The following is an 11825-nucleotide window of genomic DNA, read 5'->3' on the forward strand; positions in this document are numbered from 1 at the left end:
AAAATTAACTTGCCATTTTCCAGCTTTTTATTGGATCCACATGTTATGAATGAAGGTAAGAAAGATGCTTCAGTGGGAAAATATTTGCAGCATTTCCTCCCAATCAAACTTGATGAAAGAAAGTTCCATGTAAATATGCTGGGTCGTCGTCGTCAGCCACCAGTTTTGTGCAGGCAAAATGGTTAAAATCCTATGACAACGGAATCTCAAGAAAGCAATGGTATAGCTATAGAATAGAGGCACACAAATCTGTATTGCTTGCTTTTTCATTCATTAAAATATTAACCTAAACACTGACACACATCCTCAGTCATGTTTAGTCCCCATTTGTATTTGGACTGATCCTTGTAGTCCTCATTCCTGGCTTCTACTGCCACCTTGTGGTGTGATTAGGGATGACTCATTTTTATGATACCTGTATTGCAGATGTATATTTCCCTTTGCATAATTTCCAGGCAAGAAACCTGATCTTGACAAAAAAAAAAAAATAAAATTAACACTAACTTTTATGTTTAAATCTTTATTTTCCGGACAGACTGTATATTTCCAATCATTCAGTATAACCCATTGAAGTGTAGATACCCTCTCCCCAGCCATGTCCAGCCATCACAGAGAATCATCATTATTTATTGATATTGATACATGTTACAGACAAATAAACATGTAGTGCAAGCATTATGCATATTAGCTTTAGAGTGCATTACTTACATGCCTATTGCACAGAATAACAGGACTCCTAAAGCTCTTGAATGGAAAATTTATTAGAAGCAAAAGAGAAAAGAACTTGAGGCTAACTGGAAAACATAATTCAAGCACATTTTATTTTGACTGGCTAACTGTAGATTTCTTTTGATCAAGTGACACATAACAAATTTAGTCAACATGTTGAGGAGCTTATTGATTGCATAATGAGCAAGTCAGAGTCAGAGGAAATTTGCAATAAATAAAACTAATAAATCTTCAAAAGTGCTGAAAATGTAGCATGATTTGAAAACTTTGAAAACAGTATTTTCCAAATTATCACTATTATTATTTAAAGCTATCTGGTGTTGTGATCTGCTAGTAGAACTAGTCACCTGAAAAATAAGTACAAAGTACAATTTAAGTAGCACCTTTTAAGAGCCTTATTGACATTCAATTTCTTTTTTGCCGCAAATGTCTGGCCAACTTTCCAATGACAAATCCAAAAATCAGATCATGTAAATGTAATCAAGTGGTCTAATGGCTTCTGTAAGCAGACAGCAGCATGTACAAAAAATGTTTCCATAATGTCATTGTGTCCTCATTCGACTTGCAAACAGCACATCGTTGCAGAAGAAATGAATCCTACTTACCAGGATTTGTTGGTAGCTACCCAGTGAATCACAGATCTTGTTTTAAGGTGTGAACTGATTGTGCCACGAGGTTTTGTGCCATACCCTGTGATATTTATATATGACATTTGTCCTTATGTGACTTAAGAATGAATAAGATGTTTATACTAAAATATGCACACAAGAGGAAAATCATCCTGCAGCTGGGTGAAACACAGAACACACACAGACTTGAACATAGCATACATAAAACATATATCAGAATCCTTTATTAATCTCTTGTGGGAAATTGTTTATGTGTAACGTAAAACATACTCCAAACCACTATATAAGATCACATAAATTGTGACCAACAAATGACAGAATAACATAAATCCAGATGTAACCTGGATATCCAGCCTCCATCATCAGTGCTTTAAACATTACCATGAGAAACACAATGTAAACATGTTAAGGTCTTTATTGCCATCTTGTGGTGAGTTGAGTGAACTGAATTATTTTAAATGACATTCTGTCCTACTATATTCGCATGATAAGTGAGTATATTGTTTAGTTGACTCATGATTTAGAGAGAAAATAATGACTATAGGAATGATGAAAATGGCAGACAAAAGTCTAAAAACTAGACAATTAATTTTGAAGTTCCAGATGTGCAAAATAAAACGAACCAGACACAAAATATAAACACATTATGGTAATCGTCAAAATACAAGCAGGCAGCTTAGTCCCAACAAGCAATCAGGGCTCAGAGCATAATTATTACCAGCATGGTTTATCAGACCTAAATGATCACTGATAGACTTTTTAGATTGTATGCTACCTTAATTTCACTGTGTCTGGAAGCAGCTCAGTGTGATATAAATGAGTATTTACTGGGCTTTTCCTCAGTTCTACCAATTCATTTCAATTCAGTTCAATTCAATTAAATTTGAATTATATAACACCAAATCACAACAGAAGTTGTCTCAAGGCACTTTTCATATAGAGCAGATCTAGACCGTACTCCTTATATTATTATATTTATAGACTGAGAGCCAACAATTCCAATGGATTCAACATGGAAAAAACTAATTGAACAAAGACTGTATTAAATGATGTCAAAGTTAGGAATCGTGAAACTTTCACAGGGAGATGAATGCAGGTGATAATCATAGGAGATTTTCAGTGGTATGATCATAATTACACATATTCCTCTAAAAGGACCCATCCTTTTAACAGTCCCACTCACTTGAAATTATTATTGGTAGGGCTTTTATGTCTTTTTGCACCAAACTATGATTTTTCAGAAATGCATAAATGCACCAACTGGAATCTCCATTCTTGATTTCATATTCAGTTTACAGATCAAATAGAGAATGACTGAGATGATTTGTATCTTGTACCAGAATTCCTTATTTATTATCTAATCTAGTAGGAATTGATTTACACTGATACCCATAGAGGCTTTTTTTTAATTAAATATATATCAAAAAGTCAGTGTTGCCCACCTCTGATGAAGATTCTTCCACAGCAGTCTGGAAATCCTGACATGAAAATGAATTAGATTACTCTCAGTTCCAGTGGAAAGATTTAATGTTCCGTAGAGATGTTTCAGAAATGACTGCTGTCCCCAGTGAACATAGTTATGGGGACACGTTGACTTTTTTCTGCATAAAATTTGTCATTTTTAATGAAACTGAAATGTCAGAACATTTTTTTTTAAACAAAACAAAATACCAAATGAACCTTAAATTCAGAATTTGGTGAGTTTTTATCACCCAAAACTGATGTTTGTCCCTGAACATGTTTTGGGTTTCAGCATCTGTCTATGTCTTCATGTACACTAATGTCTCCCCACAGATTTTTTAAAATATCTGTATGTATACACACTGTGTGATGAAGCCAAGTGACATCTTCAACTTCTACAGAGTGCTGCAGACCGACTCTTAACAAGAACACACAACAGAGATCACATACTGCATTTTAGCATCTTTTGCATTGCTCTCCAGTAGATTAAAAAAAAAAAAAAAAAAACCTTTGGTTTCAAGATTTTGCTTACTGCATGTTCTGACCCATACACTGCGCACCTGCACTCAACCTCAGCCCCCGCAGCAGATTTTGCAAACATTCCCCCGATGAGGATTAAAGATGAAAGGAGACGTTTACTGCCAGGGCCGCCCAACTCAGGAACAATCCTCCTGCTGAAATTCTTCTCCCTACCTCAGTTCCGCCTTTATAATAATGATAATTTGCAAAAACTTATTGTTGCATGTCTGTGCCCAGTTTCCTGATGGTTTCTTTTATTTTAATGTTTTTTTGGCATACTGTAACGTTCTTTCTTTCTTTCTTTCTTTCTTTCTTTCTTAATCTGTAAAGCACGTTGCACTTTTATTTTGAAGAGTAGCCTGCAGGTAAAGGTTATAATGAGGTCTGTTCTTTTCTCGGGTCTTAAACCCGATCTTAAAATGTTCCATACTTTTCCCTGCAATAATTTCATACTGAGAGATGAGCATGATAATCTCTTATTCCATATTTTAGAATGATTATTTTATAGGAGCCACATGTTTTTAGTGTCTTAGTGTCCGGGTACGTAGGAAAGATGCTACTGTCACTATTGAAAAGAGACAGTAACGATGTTGTTTATAACTGATCACTTGTGATAACATGTTGTCAGTCCTCAGCCGGTGATTCCAGATATACAGACTTTGAACACACAAGTTTAGGAGTCAGCTGGAGTTAGACGCCGGACTTCAGCAGTTACTTGAGGCTTGTTTAACAGGCGGACTCAAACAGAAGGGTGTCATGTCAGAATAGATTTGTTACGTTCCCCCCTCGGTGTTAATGGTTTGAAAGCCCCCCTGGTTTGGCTGTGTGGCAGCGCTTCAGAGCCCATTAGAAACTCACTGCAGTCATTACCACACTATTCCCCCGTCCGGCCCGCACCGACCCTCACCACCACTTAATCTAATTAGATAACATTTTGTGCGGGTGTGTGTGTGTGTGTGTGTGTGTGTGTGTGGAGGGGTTGGTGTCTTCTATTGATATTCATTAAAAATACATAGGCTAATTTATCACTGAGCTTTCTGAGGTGCGACGCGCTCAGACCTCCAAAGGTAGACACGGCGTTAAGACAAGATTTACTCGAGCCAACTTCATTTTAGAGCCGCTCATCACTGCTGCGGCGTTATTCCGCTGGATTAATAATCCATATGGACTCAGTCAGTCGCACTATATTAGACTTATAGAAACTAACAGAACGGACTAATAGACCAACTATATACTGAATATTCTCGTTATTGCCATTGTGTCACGAGTATAGTAATAATAATAATAATAATAATGTACCCACACATAAAGACATTTTGTCTTTATATAAAGCTATGAGGATAATAATAAATAATGCGAGAAGAGGCTGAGTACAACACTTAAAATAATCTCATTCATCTCATTTATTCCAGTAAAAAGAGAATCCAGATTCATAGCACATGTGACTGGGAGGATGTCCGATGATCCGATGATCAGTATTCAAGGGGTTTTAGTTTAATTTGGAATCATAAACACCTAAATCTGCCCGAAGCAAAAATGCTGTTCCCACAACATTTATCCTGCCATTTGATTTTAGAAATTGTTGTAATCCTACGTTCCATTCAGATCCATCCTAAAAAAAAAAAAAAAAAAAAAAAAATCTCAAGTCAAGTGATACATTTTAACTCAAATTTGTCTTTTAACATCCATCCTGTTCTCAACATACACGAACTCTTCTCTCTCCTCTGACTTGATGTTCATCGTATTCGGTTAATTTAAATGAACTTTGCTGTTATTTTGGATGAACTCATCAAATTTTAAAATCCAAAATCAAATCCTTTATTTTCCAGCCTAAAGCTCGGTGTGATGCTCCGAGGGGGGGGGGGGGCCGCTGGGCCGAGGTCGCGGGGCTTCAGGGGCCCCAGCTCCCAGCGCTATCACACCGAGTGTATTTGGACACTAGGGGGAGCTAGAGTCCGTGTTTGGATATGTGGAGCCATGACAGCCACCTCAACTACAACCAGTCAAACTTCCGATTTTGAAAGGTTATTTGGAGGATTATAGGACTATTAGATGAGTTTATTCATTAACTCCAAAATAAAACTGCTGATGAGATACTGACGTCTCCTTAAGGAAGAACAGGAGGTCAGAGAACCTTTTGTGAAATCACTCGCTGTTTGGAGCAGGCTACATGACACATGTCCTTATCATTAAAACCTGCATTTATCTTATCACCACCCATACAGCTTTGCGTCTTCTTTGTCAGTTTGATGTTGCTGACTTTCAGTGCTGACTTTTTTTGCATTTCACTTCGGGGTAAAATATGTTTCTCAAACGTTAAAAAAAAAAAAACACTTATGCTTGCATTTATTTCGGATTATTTTCAGAGATGTTGAGAACGACAGTTTTCTGAATTAAACTCACTGGCAGGCAAATCCATCAAAGTATCAGTAACTTTAATCCACGATGAGTTGCAGGAGGCTACAACTCAACATTACCAACGCTCATACGCCCACCAGACCACTATACTATCACACCTCCTGTCTTTATAGATCCCTATAGCTATACGTAGACTCTGTCCCAAGAGCACCGTTCCCCTCCTGTCATTCATCTTCAGAACAGCACGTTTAGTGGAAAAACAACGACTGAACTCCAACGACCATAGACATGTCCGTGCATTAACTTACAAACAGATGGATGGATGGATGCGGACTGTGTGTTGGTGGAGGGCTGAAGAGAGGAGTGTTCATGGCGCACGACTCTTTAATAAAGACACCGGATCCTGCTGTTGTTTGCAGCGGAAGGTTTGTGGTCTGGGGCCCTCCAGGGGCCCTTCGATGGGTCTCCACTGCAGGTCCCAGTGCAGCAAAATACTTTTTTTTTTTTTTAAACAGTTCTGTCAATCACTTAAAGGTTTATTTTCTCTCGTTTTAACGAGATCCAAACAGCGCAGACTAATTAATAAGTCTCATACCACGTTCTAAAGTGATCACCCAGCTTATCTGCTTCCACAAAGTTATGGAGCTCTCATTGTATTTGTAGCCATATGTGACTGAAGTGCTCTCTGGCTGACTTGAAACTCACCCGTCAAATCAGCGCCGCTGATCATACAGAGAAAGGGAATTGGCACTGGGGACGGAGGGCGTGGTGTGTGTGTGTGGTGTGCGGGAGGGAGGAGGGTGGGTGGGCGCTTGGTGGGGTTGGTTGGGGGGGGGGGGTTCGTCTGATAATTTGGTCTATAGCCGTGTAATCCCGCATGATTTCATCTAATACCACCAGTCCGACGCAACGGCGTGCGCGCACATCCCCCGATGTGATAATAGCACGTTGTGAAATCCAGCCAGTTCCAGTTATTCTAAAGCTTTTGGGATGGAGGGATAGTAGTGGTGGTGGTTGTGTACAGTGTGTGTGTGTGTGTGTGTGTGTGTGTGTGTATATATATATATATATATATACAGTATGCGAAATGAGGAGGGACTACCTGAGCCAGACATTCCTCTGCTAAAAGCCAGGGGACCAGATTTAACAGTGATTTGCAGCTAATTCCCATCGGAAATAAAAACCGGGAAATGAAAAACATCGAAAAGTATATTTTGTTTAAAAAAAAACCAAACAGATTTATTTGTCCACAACGGACAAAGATTACCTATATTTGTGTTATTCTAACCATAAATAAATAAGTGTTCTACTTGAGTAACAACCGGCGCTGCGTAACAGAACAAATGACTTTATAGACTGAACAATTAACAATAAATTTACTGGCAACACGGGACCGCGCTGAATCCCTTTGACTATTTCTGAAATTACATAAAACTAAAATCAAGTTTGCCCTCAGGTTGGTTCCACGGCGCAAAGGCTCCTAAAAGAATTTAAAACGACACTTTTCCTGACTTGATGCGAGTTGAATCCTATGGCCAAAGTATCCGAGCATAAATAATTTCGGGGTGTATTTTAGTCACTGGATGATTTGCCTGGCGTTGATTACAGACTGGACAGCAGATCCTTTAATTTACAAAAACATGATTGTTAGGGCCCCATCCACCGCAGGTTGAACGCATTTGATGTAGCATTTTAATTCTGACGTTGTGTATAACGGCGATAATGTCAGTTTAAACTGAACGTCTTTTGCGCGCGGGCTTGGGGGAATTACGACAAAGCAGCGGCTGGATAGATAGAGTGTAAAATTAAAGAAGAGCATGGAGAGATGTGTGTGTGTGTGTGTGTGTGTGTGTGCGTGTGTTGAAGGGGGGGTAGGGGTGTTATACTGTGTGCGGGCTGGGAGTGTGTGGAGCTGATTTATCTCAGGAGCCCCTCGGTCATTTCCATATATTGAAATGCGCCGCCAGTCACTCAATTTCCCCGGAGCTGTCGTGCGTGCAGGGGAAGGCGCGCATGTGACCACCGCCGGTCTGATGCCCTGTAGTCCCTCCGCTCTTTTCACGCTCCTTACAAAGCCTAAATTCTCCCCCATTTTATGAAGCATTATCAAAGTGCGCCGCTGTCCATTCACTCAGTGCATATAAGGACTGAGTATATAGGCTGATGAAAGTTGTAGCCGCCTTAACAAGCGAATAAAAGTGCTGAATAGGAGGAATAAAGTTAAAGACGGCCGAGTGTGGCCTACATATGGAGCCGAATATATGCTACTACTGTTTCACACCTGAGTGCGGCTTGTGGCACCAAAATTTATTTCTAACGATCTCTCCTAATTCCTCTCCCCTCATTTTCATAATTAAGAAAAGATCAACTACGAGACTCGATTAGACATGTCCACACACACACACACACACACACACACACACCACACACACACACACACACATAAACATGCACCCGGGCCCCGTTTGTCGCATGCATGCAGAGTGCTGCTGCTGTATCTCCGAGGCATTAAGCATGCAGCCTGACTGATTTATGATGGAACCGGCGACGCGCTGCCATTTACATATAGAGATCCCCCTGCGCGCTCCCCGAGTCCGAGCAGCTCTACGGGCTTTGATCAATGTCCTGCCTTGACTTGGAGTGTGTGTGTGTGTGTGAGTATGTGTGTATATGTTAGGGTGTGTGTGTGTGTGTGTGTAACGTCGTGGGAGGAGGAGGAGGAGAAGGAGGAGGAGGAGGAAGGAGGGAGGAGATGGGAAGAAGAGAAAAGGAGAAAAAAAACATTCTTTGTTGTTAACAGATGGAGCGGGGTGTTGGGAGAGGTCAAGGTTAGTGCTCTCGGATGTGTGTGTGTGTGTGTGTGGAGGGTGTAAAACGAGGGCCCCTTTAAGTGTGGGTACCAACTGGTGACGGCACGGGCACCCTTAAAATAAGACGAACAAGTTTTTCCTGACAGATGAGCTCATATTCCAGAAATCACGTTTATATCCAACTAAACTGCAACAGCGAATGTGTTTAGTGGGGAAACTGTCGCTGGCTGAATTATGTTAAGAGCGAACATAAAGCGCACGACTGTCACACCAGAGACCGGAGTCTGCATCCACAGTCCCGTCTGTGGTTTAGGGCAACAAAAGCGCTTCTGTCTGAAGTCACTGTGAACTTTTTCTTCTTAAGACCAGACCACGATCTCTCTCCAGCTTGAAGAGCAGCGTGCGCCTTAACAGATGAACTATTAAAAAAAAAAAAAAAGTTTAACAACGTTGTAAGTGGATATTGTATATTTTGGCAGAAAACAAAACTGTGAAAATGTTTATTGATGGGCTCAGAATCAATGTATTTGCGACTTGCCAAACAAGTAAATCAACATATCGTTACCACCACCTCATTTGCTGTTACTGTTTATATAAGCAGTGTCATTTCTACACCTCCCAACACACTTATGTCCACAAAACCTTCAGTCTCTAGTGCGCAAAGGCTCCTGAGCGCGTAAAGGTGTGGAGACCGGTGACAAAGGGTGTCAGGAGTTTGCCACATGACGCCAATTTTACATCCTGCCAACAGATCATCCGCCATAAAACCTGAACATAGATACCAAGACTGTGACAAAGTCTCCGCTTCCTTCTGGATGTTTTTTTTTTTTTTTTTAAGCCCGGGTGCACCTCTGAACACTCCGCCGTGTCACCCAGCCTGTAAAGGGGCTTCTAGTGTTACTGGATCAGGTTTAATGGGTGCGGTGGCCGCCTGTTGCCATCTAGACAGCAACAAGCCATTCAGGACGCCCGGGAAAGAAAGCTAAAATTCTTCCCATTTATCCCCCCCCCCATTACGCTCCTTAAAAAGACTCGTCCTTTTTCAAAGGAAGGAAGTGTAGCTTTTCTTTTTTTTTTTTTACACTCTGTGTGGGTCAGGGTCTAGTGTGTATAGACATCTCTAATGTGCGTTTAATCCTCTTCAGGATACATGACCAAGACTGTTTTTTTTTTTTTAAGGACTGTACAGTCTCCATCACTGACAGTTTTTGAGCAGTTGTGTGGAATTGTTTTTTTCTTGTGAAATCTTGTAATCAGCACAGTTAATCTTATTCCAATAGTGAAAAGTGTCCATATGAGGCAAATACAGTTTGAAAAAAAGCGAAAACTAAATTGGCACATAACGTTCACCGTTTGTGCCCTTTTGATGCTGACACTGAAAATATATGACACGTCTCTAAATCGATCATTTAAAGCCACGCTGAGGTGCTCCTCGGTTTCAGGTATATTGCAGTAAAGCGGTTTTAAAACATTTATTTTACATCCTCCCTTGAATTGATAGTTCGCTTGTCTGTGGCTGCGTGCAAAGAAAATAAATTCTCTGGCTCGGTAATAATAAAATAGTATGTCCGGCCCTTTTACCACATATGACGACTATTTAAAATGATTGGGTGAAACATTCCACGGATCATTTTGAATTAGATTTATGATTAAAAATACAACGAATGAATAACGTGTCACCGGCTCTGTCATCAGATCTTTACATAAGTTTCTATTATTATTGTCATTAGATCAAACTCGTCTCCTCTGCCAGCTTTAAACCTGTCTGAACTTTGACACACGGGCACAAACAGGATTATCACCCTGTGCGGGATAATCGCCATGCACGCGCAATCACATACACACGCGTACCTTAACACACTCACACTACACACGGGTCCGTCTCATAAGCCATGCAGCGAGTTGCAACCTGCAAAATATTTCACTCACTGGTCATGCATTTTTCCTCCTTGACGTTGAACCTCCTCCTTCTCCACTCCTCCGGCTCCCCTCTCTCTCTCTCTCTCTCCTTCTCTTTCTCTCTGTCTCTCTCCCACTCCGCCACCCCCTCCTCCTCCTCCTCCTCCTCCCTTTTCTGTCTAGCCTCCCTCCACAACACCCCCACCCCCTCGGTATTAAGTGCGCGTCCTCTTCGGTCAGTGTGAGTAGCTGCAGGTCTCCGAAGCACTACTGGAGTCGCCGCTGCCGCTGCCGCTGCCGCTGCCGCTGCTCCCTCTCCGGGCTGCCGCTCTGGAGCCGCCACCGCCGGCACCACCACCACCACCACCGCCGCCGCCGCCGCCGCCACTGTTGCTGCTGCTGCTGCCGGTGCCTGCTCGGGCAAATCTCTCCGTCTTCTCTTCCTATATCATCCCTTCCCGCCACCCCCCCTCCACCTTGTCCACACAGCACCGGTGGGCTCTCGTCCTCCCGTCTTGCGCCGTGTGTCTTCACTTGATATCTATGTTCTAAAGCCCGGATCGCGTCGGGCTGCGCTGCGCCGTTGCCGTTTTAAACCCCGCGTCTTATATTACCAAACCCCCTTTATTACAAGAGTATTTACAATCTCTTCCCCCTCCTCCTCCTCCTCTTCTACTTCTTCTTCCTCCTCCTTCTCCTCCTCTCCACACCCCCCCCACCCCACCCCACCACCGTCAACACACCCTCCCCCGTACTGTATGCAGCTCGAACCTGAGGCACATCTGAAAGTTATTAACACGGGGCGCTTATGGGCCCGCTCGCACTCCCACGGTCTGCACTTCGGATTTCACGCAGACAGATACAGACACAGACACAGAGAGAGGGGGCTTTGAACCCTATAGTGCCCCATCTAAACTGCCACCCGCCCCCCTCCTCAATACACACTCTCTCACTCATACTGTACACACCTCAACTAGTACACAGAGAGTTCGCGTTATTCACAAAAAAGTCAAGAGCAGATATAGATTCCTCTAGTTTCTTAAAATAAGCAAAAACATTTACGTTCAGTTGGAATAAATTCATTGATACTTTAAAGAAGTATGTTTTTCGGCTGAGGTAAACTTAGCACACACATTTCTAGCGCTTTTTGATACGATTATAAGTGATCATAGATATAAATAATTATGTAATATTTTGGGTATTGTCTTGATTTTGGATTGCTTTTGAAAAAGTGACCTGCAATATTACATTTCCAGGTGTTGCATTTAGTAGAATTCTCTCTTTGTCTTACGGGGCAGGGATGTGATTACTATCTGTACAGACCACAGTGTGTGTGTAAAGCATATATGAAGCCACCCAGGTTATAGCCTGTGCCTATATTTCTGTTAGTTGTTCAACCTGTCCTTCCTGTTCGCCGCCA

Source organism: Lates calcarifer, linkage group LG16_LG22 (assembly GCF_001640805.2).
Source record: "Lates calcarifer isolate ASB-BC8 linkage group LG16_LG22, TLL_Latcal_v3, whole genome shotgun sequence".
Taxonomy (NCBI): Eukaryota; Metazoa; Chordata; class Actinopteri; family Centropomidae; genus Lates; species Lates calcarifer.